The sequence below is a fragment of the Galeopterus variegatus genome, unplaced genomic scaffold (genome assembly GCF_000696425.1).
Source record: "Galeopterus variegatus unplaced genomic scaffold, G_variegatus-3.0.2 Scaffold5029, whole genome shotgun sequence".
Lineage (NCBI taxonomy): Eukaryota > Metazoa > Chordata > Mammalia > Dermoptera > Cynocephalidae > Galeopterus > Galeopterus variegatus.
This window is the reverse complement of record NW_007731140.1, coordinates 112,868-122,537: the sequence shown is the minus strand read 5'-3', so window position 1 is coordinate 122,537 and position 9,670 is coordinate 112,868.

Below are 9,670 nucleotides of genomic sequence, written 5' to 3'. Positions count from 1 at the left end.
GAAAATGTCCCCATTCGCTTGAATCTCACACCTTAACTGCCTTTAAAGTCTGTCACAACATTTTATCCTTTGCAGACTGCCATATAACTGCTATTTCAATCTTTCCAGATAAGATTTCACGAGGATAGCCAAATTTCTGGGGGGGTGGGGTGGGGCGCGAATGAAACTTACTCTGGTTGTACACTCAGTTTGCAAGCTTCTGAATTTGAATTTCAATCCGGGGGGGGGGCGAATGAAACTTACTCTGGTTGTACACTCAGTTTGCAAGCTTCTGAATTTGAATTTGAATCCCACTGAAACAGATTTCAGAGATGCCTGGAGAGCTTTTAAAGCCAAAATCTGTAGCCTTGGGGTGGGGCGCGAATGAAACTTACTCTGGTTGTACACTCAGTTTGCAAGCTTCTGAATTTGAATTTCAATCCCACTGAAACAGATTTCAGAGATGCCTGGAGAGCTTTTAAAGCCAAAATCTGTAGCCTCTGCTTAGTTCTTCTCATTCTGACCATCTCCATAACATTTAGTGTTTCTGACCACACCCTCCTTGAAATTCTCTCCTCTTTTGGCTCCCATATTGCTTCTAGTTCATTTCTTTCATCTCTGGACTATCAGCAGAACCTCTCTATTGAAAGCTGCTGTCTTCCCTGTACATTTCAGTCCTGAGCTACTTTTTCTTTATGCTCTGTACCAGTGGGGCTTGGTCAGGCAAATGTATCAGAATTCCCTATGAAACTTACTTAAAACTTGGAAGCATAATAGCCATTATTTGAAGAACTCCTCAGGTGACTTTGAGGGACATTCCTGTAGCAGATAGTATTTTCCAAAGGTGGCTCCAACACATCTCCACCCCACACGCCCTCCTGCAATGTAACTGTGCCATCCCCCCCATCAAGAGATAAAGTCTGTTTCTCAACCTCTTGAATATGGTTGGGCCCTGTGACATCTTTGACCAATAGAATGTGACAGAAGTGATGCTGTGCTAGTTGTAGGCATGGCCTTTTACTGGCCTGTAGCTTTCACTTCCTGCCATTTGTGAGAAGTGTGGTTATCTTGAGACCACCATAATATGAGAAACCCCAGCAACATGGAGCAGCTCCAAAGGATGAGATACCATGCATGAGTGGAGAGATCTTCTTGCAAGTGGATTCTTCAGGCCCAGCCACTTTCCCCACTACCTAGCCAAGCTCTTTCCAAATTTCTGATCCACAAAATCATGGGCAAAATAAATGGTTGTGTCATGTCATTATGTTTTGGGGTAGTTTGTTACTCAATAACTCTCCCTGCCCATACACACCTACAACCTTGTTAAGAGCCAGTGAAGAACATCTACCATCTACTTGGCCTTAACTTTGTTAAGAACCAGTAACAACCTATACTGTCTACCTGACGTATATGGATTAAGCCACTATCCGTGGGCTGATAGTTTGGAAATCTTCATCTTACCTCTTTCGAACTCTGGACCAGGTATTTATATACACGTCCTGCTGGTATCTCAAACAATACATGCTAAAATGAACATATCAGCTCCCTTTTAAAACTCCTGCCCCTTTTCAATTAATTACTCCACTGTTTTCCAAGTAACCCTTGGAGTAATTTTTCACTCCTCTCCCTCACCTTGAATTTTGATCTCCTGGATTTTCAGCCCAATGCTCTTATCACTAACTCTTTCTAGTCAAGAAAGGAGTTATTCCATGATGCCACTGTATATAGCTTCTTGGAGATCTCAGTTCCAGGAAGTGAAGACTTCCCACCAAAACAGTACTATGGACAGAGCTCAGGCTTAAACAAAGGCTCTATAAGGAATTCCCACCAAATAGTTAAAAATACTTAAAACAGCCCTCTTTTATTAAATACTTGCTATGTGCCAGGCTTTATGCTAACTGCTTTACATATATAATTCATTTATTCATTTACTTACATTTTTTACTCATACCTATTGTATGCCAGGCATCTATATGGTAGCATACAGCAGTGAAAAAAAAAAAATACTCATTTATGGTTCTTCACCTCATGGAATGTGTAGCCTTCCCCAAAACAGTGCTAACTGCTTTACATATATAATTCATTTATTCATTCACTTACATTTTTTACTCATACCTATTGTATGCCAGGCATCTATATGGTAGCATACAGCAGTGAAAAAAAAAAATACTCATTTATGGTTCTTCACCTCATGGAATGTGTAGCCTTCCCCAAAACAATTCTATATGGTTTGTTTGATTATTGCATCCATTTTACAGGTGATGAAAATAGGGCCCAGAGAATAATAATGATGGTTACCATGTATTGACCACCTACTCCGTGCTAGGCACTGTTCCAAGAATTCCCTGAGTTAATTCTTACAACAGCCCTATGAGATTGGAAATGGAGGCACAAGAAGCTTAAGTGACTGGTTCATGATCACACAGGTAGTAAGCAGTAGAATAAAGATTGGAACCAAGGCTGTCTGGAACCAGTGTCCATGATCTTAACTACAGCATCATACTGATGGGTTAGATTCCTGCTCTTATTCTTTTCACTAAAAGATGATGTATATTATGTCAAAAGTCAGACAGTGAGAGCTAGTATCCTGGGAAGCATAAATTACTTTGTCTTTTATTGAGAATATTTGCTTGAGTGGTTAACATGTGTCAGAGTGCTGCACCTGCACATATGATCTCCATCTAAAGCACCCAGCACAATGCTGGCCCTTAGTAGGTCCTCAATATAGTAGGAAAATGGTAAGCAGTGAGAATAAATAAGGCTAAAAAAACCCTCGAAATTACTTAGGTGTGGGGGCTACTGGTAGCAAAATTGCTGGATCTACATTTGGACAAAAATATGTTTCTATTTTTGCAAGGCTGGATTTGCTTTATTTAAGTATAGAAATAGCAAGTATATACATAAACCTTCACACACCCATTAGAAAGAGGGAAATTTCTGCAAAATTATACATCAACCATAACATTTATTGTGTAACATAATTTACCCATCTGTTTAAGCCATCCTGTTACAAAGCATGGACATATTCCTTGAGAATAAAAAACAAATGAACAATTTTCAGTTTCAAGGAAATTCTTTTAAAAAAGAATAAAACAGTAAAATTACAAAATTTCTTCATTTACTTCTACCATATGGATTTCTTTGAGGTTTAATAATATTATAAATAAGGCAGCTATGAGATGAAATACAAATCAGTGAACAACAGTTTAGAAACATTTTGAAGAAGCAAGTATTATGTCAGTGTTGCCAGGCTTTCAGCATAAGAAAGATAGAAAACAGACTGAGAACTCTCATTTGTTTTATCAAGAAAGCATAAATACTGGCTTTGTATTAAGCCAACCTCTTGCAGCTGTACACCAGTTCTCAACTATTAAAAAGATTCTTAAATTCCCAGGGAAACAAAATTTAATTTCAGCCATATAAGTCTGTATATATATTTAGTGTGTTTAATTCCAAATATTTTCTCAACAAGGACTTTGGAACAAAAATTTTTTTGAAAGAGAAATTCTCCAGTTCATCTATTACACCATTATACATATTTGAATGACTTCCAGTAACTTTGCTTAGAGAATTTCAATGTCTGTATAACATGCCAATGACAGCTCAGCGTTAATGTCAATACATTTCATTATTTGGCAAGATAATCCACTCACAGTAATAGATTGGAATTCCGATTGTCATTTTCATGTATTATGTTTCATTTTTGTCACAGCACACTGGATGGTTCTCTTGCCTTTTCTTGACCTCTTGGCAGGACACTCATTTCTCAGATTATATTAAAAATCTGTTTATCTGCTAAAGCTTAGTGATTACAGTTTTAATCCCAAATCAATATGCGTAGTCGTGTCTTGAAAGAATTTTAATCACTGTAGCCCTTGTTCATATTTTAGTTGAACAAAAATGCTATTGTGTCATTTTCTTTGGAGTTCATTTTATATATTTTATTTGTGAGAATTATGACCACTACTAAAGTGACTATTGTTTACATGGCTAAAACAAAGAAATGGATATGATAGGAACTTTCTGGGGGTTGTAAGAATCTGCACTGGTGAATTGGATATTACACATATTTGCTAAAGTTTGGAGAGAGTAGAGATGTACTTCTGAAAATTTAGGGTGCATTAGAATCTCCTGCAGAACTGGTTAAAACCGATTCTTAGGTCCTACAACCAGAGATTCTGATTCAGTAGGTCTGGGTGGGGTTTGGGGCTTTGTCTTCCAAGTTTCTAGATGATGCTGACAGCAGTTCAAGGACCACTTTTTGAGGAACAATGGAATGAAATGAGGTGGTCAATAGCGAAGGCTTTAGAGTTAAACAGTCTTGAGTTCAAGACCTACTTTGCCATTTAAAGGCTTGTTGATTTGGGATAATTTACTTAAACTATTTTTAAGCCTTGGTTTCCTCATCTGCTCAATAGGGGTTTGGTAAGGATTAGATAAAATAATGTGTGCACAGCACTTGACATAGTGCTGGACAGATACCTGGTAATAAATGGTAGCCATAGTTATTAGAAATGATACAGTCTCCTTTTCTGGGATCCATCTGGTTGAACACGCAGTGCTTCTGCTACATATCCTTGTATATTTGGCAAATTATTTGTCAGGTATGTCTAAATTAGGAGTAGTCTGATCAATGGGTGAGCAACCATTAAGGACTTGAATTGCTCAGGTGGGCCCTAAAACACTTAAATATTTTGACCCTCAGGTCTTCCTTAAACAGGAACTCCAACTAAACACCATGCTAAAATTTTGTTTGATTTTGTCTTTTGAATTATTTTTCATTTAAATAACTTTATAGTTCCAGTTATGCCTCCTAATGAATGATCTTTTTAAGAACATCAGTTTATTTTCAAAATCAAACTCAAGTCTTTGGAGACTAATATCCTTTCTCTCCATATTCTGCTATTAAGAGGCCTGATGTTCTGCCAAGGCAACATATTAATAAATTTAAGCTTGAGATTTTCATTGTCATGTGAACATGGAAATTGGCTCTCAATTACACGAAGCAGCCAATTCAACAGGATATGTGTACTGGATTTACAATGAACATGTCTGTGAAAGAATTACTTTCAAATCCCTCATTTTGTGGTTTGTTTTTAATTTGTTAGAAAAGCATGATACACCAGTGACAAAAATCTCAGCCAATTCAGACCAAGTTTATTTTGAGAAATATGTGATTTTAGTCAAATGCTAATAAATAAATTTGTTTTGCATCCAATCATTTATTCCCTTGTTCATTTAACACTAAATCCCATCTTGCTGGTAGGTACTGGGTTAGACACCAGAGAAAACACTTACCTCATCCTCCTGGAGCTCATAGTCCAGTGAGAAAGGTAAAAGCACAGTTATTAGAACCTCATTTTAATAGGCAGTTATTAGAACCTCATTTTAATAGGCTAATAAATTTCCAATTCTTACAGGTTAACAAGTTTTATAAAATGTTTGTGTTTGTACCCAATTACCCATGAATCTGTTAACCATCACTCAAAGCTCCAGATACATTCACAGCATTCACTGAGGACCACCTAGTAGTAGGAGTAGAAACCTCCAGAGCTTCTAGCCAAAGGAGAACTTTACATTTCCTATGGTTTTATTTGTAAAATGAAAGTACAGAAGATAAATCCATTCAGCTTTGTAGCTTGCAACCAGCTGTTACATAAACTTTCTAGCAAAATGACACGACTGAAGGCGATGGAAATCTGTACATCAAACTTGATTTTTTGGGCTTTTTAAGTGATGCAGGGATTTACATTTGTATGATCGGTTAAGGACTGAAGGTTTGAATCCTTCCCCCAAATTCATATGTTGAAGTCTTAACACCCAATGTCATGGTTTTTGGAAATGAGGCTTTGGGAAGGTAGTTAGGGTTAGATGAGGTCATGAGGGTGGGGCCCTCATGATGCAATTAGTGCCCTAATAAGAAGAGATGCCAGAGGGCTCTCTTGTTCCCCCTCACCACCATGGTGAGGACACAGTGAAATGGCTGCCATCTGAAAGCCAGAAAAAGAGACCTCACCAGAAACCTAATCAGCCAGCACCCTGATCTTGGACTTCCAGTCTCCAGAATGGTGAGAAATAAGTTTTTGTTGTTTAAACCACCCAGCCTATGGTATTTTGTTATGGAAGACTGAGAAGACACATGACCTTAGAAAGATCACAGGGATTTGTACAAAACTGGAATTGCTCCAGACTTATCTCTTATTATGCCCTAGCAGGGCCCCTCTGCCCCAGTCCCAGGCTGGCTCTTTACCATTGTCTGCACACAATTTGCTCTTTCTTGCCTCTAGTAATACACCACCTTGTGCCGTTTTCTTTTTCTGAGATGTCCTCCCCAGATCTTGCACTTCTGAGGAAAGACTTCTCTAAGAAGTCTTTCTTGATTAGCCCTAGTCCTCAAACAATCCTTAATTGCAAACTTTGTGTTTGCAAACCACCCACTTATTTGCATCTCACTCTATTGTGTTTTTATGTTGGTTCAAGGATGCAGATCTCATCTCCTCAAGTAGGCCTCAAGCATCCCTAAGACAAGCCTAGGGTCTAGAATTTTCAAATCTTTTGCGTCCTCCTTTGGCCCTCTTAGAGTGTTGTGCATATAAAGTGGGAATAAAACTTACTGAATGAAAGTTGAACTAGATGCTGAGAGCCAATGAATGTTTTGACGCAAATGAATCAAGCAACACAAGGAAATAAAATAAAACCTTGGCTCCAGAGGCTGCGGTGGAAGGAGGCGTGGTGGGTGGGAGGAGAGTCGTTCTGGATAAGTGAGTTTAACAGATGGCTAAAGATTTGTCCCTTCAAACACCAAAAGTTTTGCTTTTAATTATCTTGGATGGAAACATTTCCAATGTATTAATCTTCCTTGCCTTCTGAAATAGTACATTATAAACATAATCCAGCAAGATGACTCGGGGTTGTCATTAAAAGTGATATTAAACTATGACACTGGTAAGCCCTCCGGCCCTTCTGGGGTACGCAGAACTGTTTGTCCCTCTTCTAAATGGCTTCAGATTGCTGCATTTTTATTGTTGTGTTATTTTTGTAGCTTTTCTGGGTCCTCCCTTGCTGTTGTCAGTCTCATGGATATCCATGTGACCGAATGTGCCATTTCTACTCCCTGCTCCTTATTTGCTGCTTCTCATCTGAATTGAGTTTGGAAATCAAATGCCCAAGCTCACTGTGGTTGTTGTTATGATGATTATTGTCAGAAATGTGTGTAAACTGAGAGCAAAGGGCTCTTTCTGTGTGAGGGCTTGCCAGGGTCTTCATGGCTAAAATCTGTAGGAGCCAAGCACATCTATCTATGCTGTTTACTTTTAGTTCAGCTTTTCTGAAGACTTTTTAATCTATTTCCTATCATTACTTTTTTGTACTGAAAACAAAACTTTCTGGATATGTGTTTGTCAGATAAATTAGGAATTCAGTCACATATTCAACAAATAATCATTGAGTGCTTACAAATGCTAGATACATGCTAGGTACTGTAGGACGGCCTTCTAAAATGAATACTCTATGACTGTCTTGCTCACTGTTCTCTGTATTGCACCAGCACATTATAGGTCCTCAATAAATATTCACTGGATGAATAAAATGAACTTTATAATCTGAGCAGTGTTAAGATAATGCTACACAACACACATAAACCAGTTTACAAGGTAACCTATAGTGAGGGTCATTATTTGTATAATAGAGATACAAATGAAGTATGTACAAGGACCAAAAGATTATTTCATGGAAGAGGTAGTAGTTTCTGGGACTCGAAGAATGGGGTCATATTTCAATCAGCAAGAAAGAGAAGTAAGAAGAGACAAGAATGCCATAGACAAGACCCAGATGCTAGAATGGGCAGGGTTTATTTGGGAGTTAATTAGTCCATTTTGGCTGGAGTACATGTAGGGGAGTAGCAAGAGATCACGTTATAATTTTATACTGGGATCAGAGCATGGGTGGGCCTTGAATGTTGGGCTAAAGAATTTGGACCTTGTTTATTAGATGATGGGTTTTTGAGCTGGGAGGCAACGTGCCTAGAGCTGGGCTTTGGAAAAATTATCTTGGAAGATGTTGGAAAATTCTGGAGTTGAAGGGAAACAGGGCTGGAGGTGATTCCAGCAATAAAGGTGAGAGGTAACATGGGCTGGAACTAGAATGCTGGCATTGGGAACAGCAGGGAGGAATAACTGCCACAGATGTGCAGACGTAGAATAAGAAAACTTGGCAACTTGCTTGTTGTCAGGAGTGATGCAGAAGGACATGTTGGTATAATTCCAAGTGATGTTCTTTCCAGAATTCAGAGAGTCCAAAAGAAGAGGTTTTAGAGAAATGGTGATGAGTTTGATTAGGGACATGCTGAGATTTGAGAGTAAATTGTTGATCACCCTGCTCTAAAAACCATGAATGGGAAACTGCACTAAAAAAATACTAAAAGGATAATGAATACTCACAAAATGAGGGCATATGTGGACCCAGCCCACAAAAAGGAGTTAAAAGGTCCACTACTTATTTTTATCCCCTTTTGACATGACCATATTAAAAATTTTTAATTCTTTTCAAATAGCTTTCCAGTGAACCGTTAAAAGAAAGCTTTTACTTGCTTTTCCTGAGAGATTACTATTGATAAGACTGGGGTTTTGGTGCTATTAGAAGTTTGAGCATTATTGGATTTGTTCATGGAAATAATAGTAGCTCCTCTTACCAGAAACAAAGGTGTTTTCAGATTGGCAGGCAACTCCCCAGAGAATAAGTAGGAAACCTGGGACACTACACTAGAGTTCCTAGAATTATGAGTAGTATTTTGACATGTAAGCCAAAGGAAAAAGTGCATTCTAGACAAAGGAAACTGCATATAAACCTAGCATGATAAGAATGATATGGCATAGTCAGAAGATGGCAAGAAGACACATATGGCTAGAGCACATATGGAGAGAGTGTGGGGAGATGCCAGGCAGTTAGAGAACTAGATGGATACTACTGAAGTGCTGCTGCAAGGAAATGAGGACTGAGCAAATGTGGCGATGAACTAAGCCTGTGCTGAGTCTATGATAGGCACTGGGTGTGTGCTGGTTGATAGGCTACTCAGGTTGACAAGAGCTTTTGGCCTATCGGCATTAGATGAGCCTCCTATTGGGTTCAAATCAGCTTTAGCTGGAGATTGCTGGGCCAGAGGCCTTGAAGTGGGAAAGGTTCTAGAAGATTAATACTATAGCCAGCAACCAAGATTCACCTTTGGCTTGAGGCCCAATGTTACTAAAGAGAATGCAAGGAAGTGAAATACCAAGTTCTGGTGGACCTGCTTCCCTGTAACAAGCATTGCCCCCTGAGGCATAATCATTCTGGACAGGAACATATCAGGTCCTTGGACGTGGGGGTGGGGAGAGGGGATGATATAGCTTCTAAACAAGACCTAGGGAAAATCTGCTAGGACTCTTCATCGAAAAGACTCTATTTCTTTTCGAAATACAATAAATATGTACTATTCTATAGAATTGCTCTTTCAAACACAGAAGCCACTAGCCACATGTGGCTACTGAGCATTTGAAATGCCTAGTCTGAATTTAGATTTACTGTGATTGTAAAATACACACAGAATTTCAAAGACTTAGTGCAAGAAAAAGAATGTAAAATATATCTCATTAATACTTTTTGTACTGGTTACATATTGAAATACTATTTTAAATATTTTAGGTTAAATAGAATG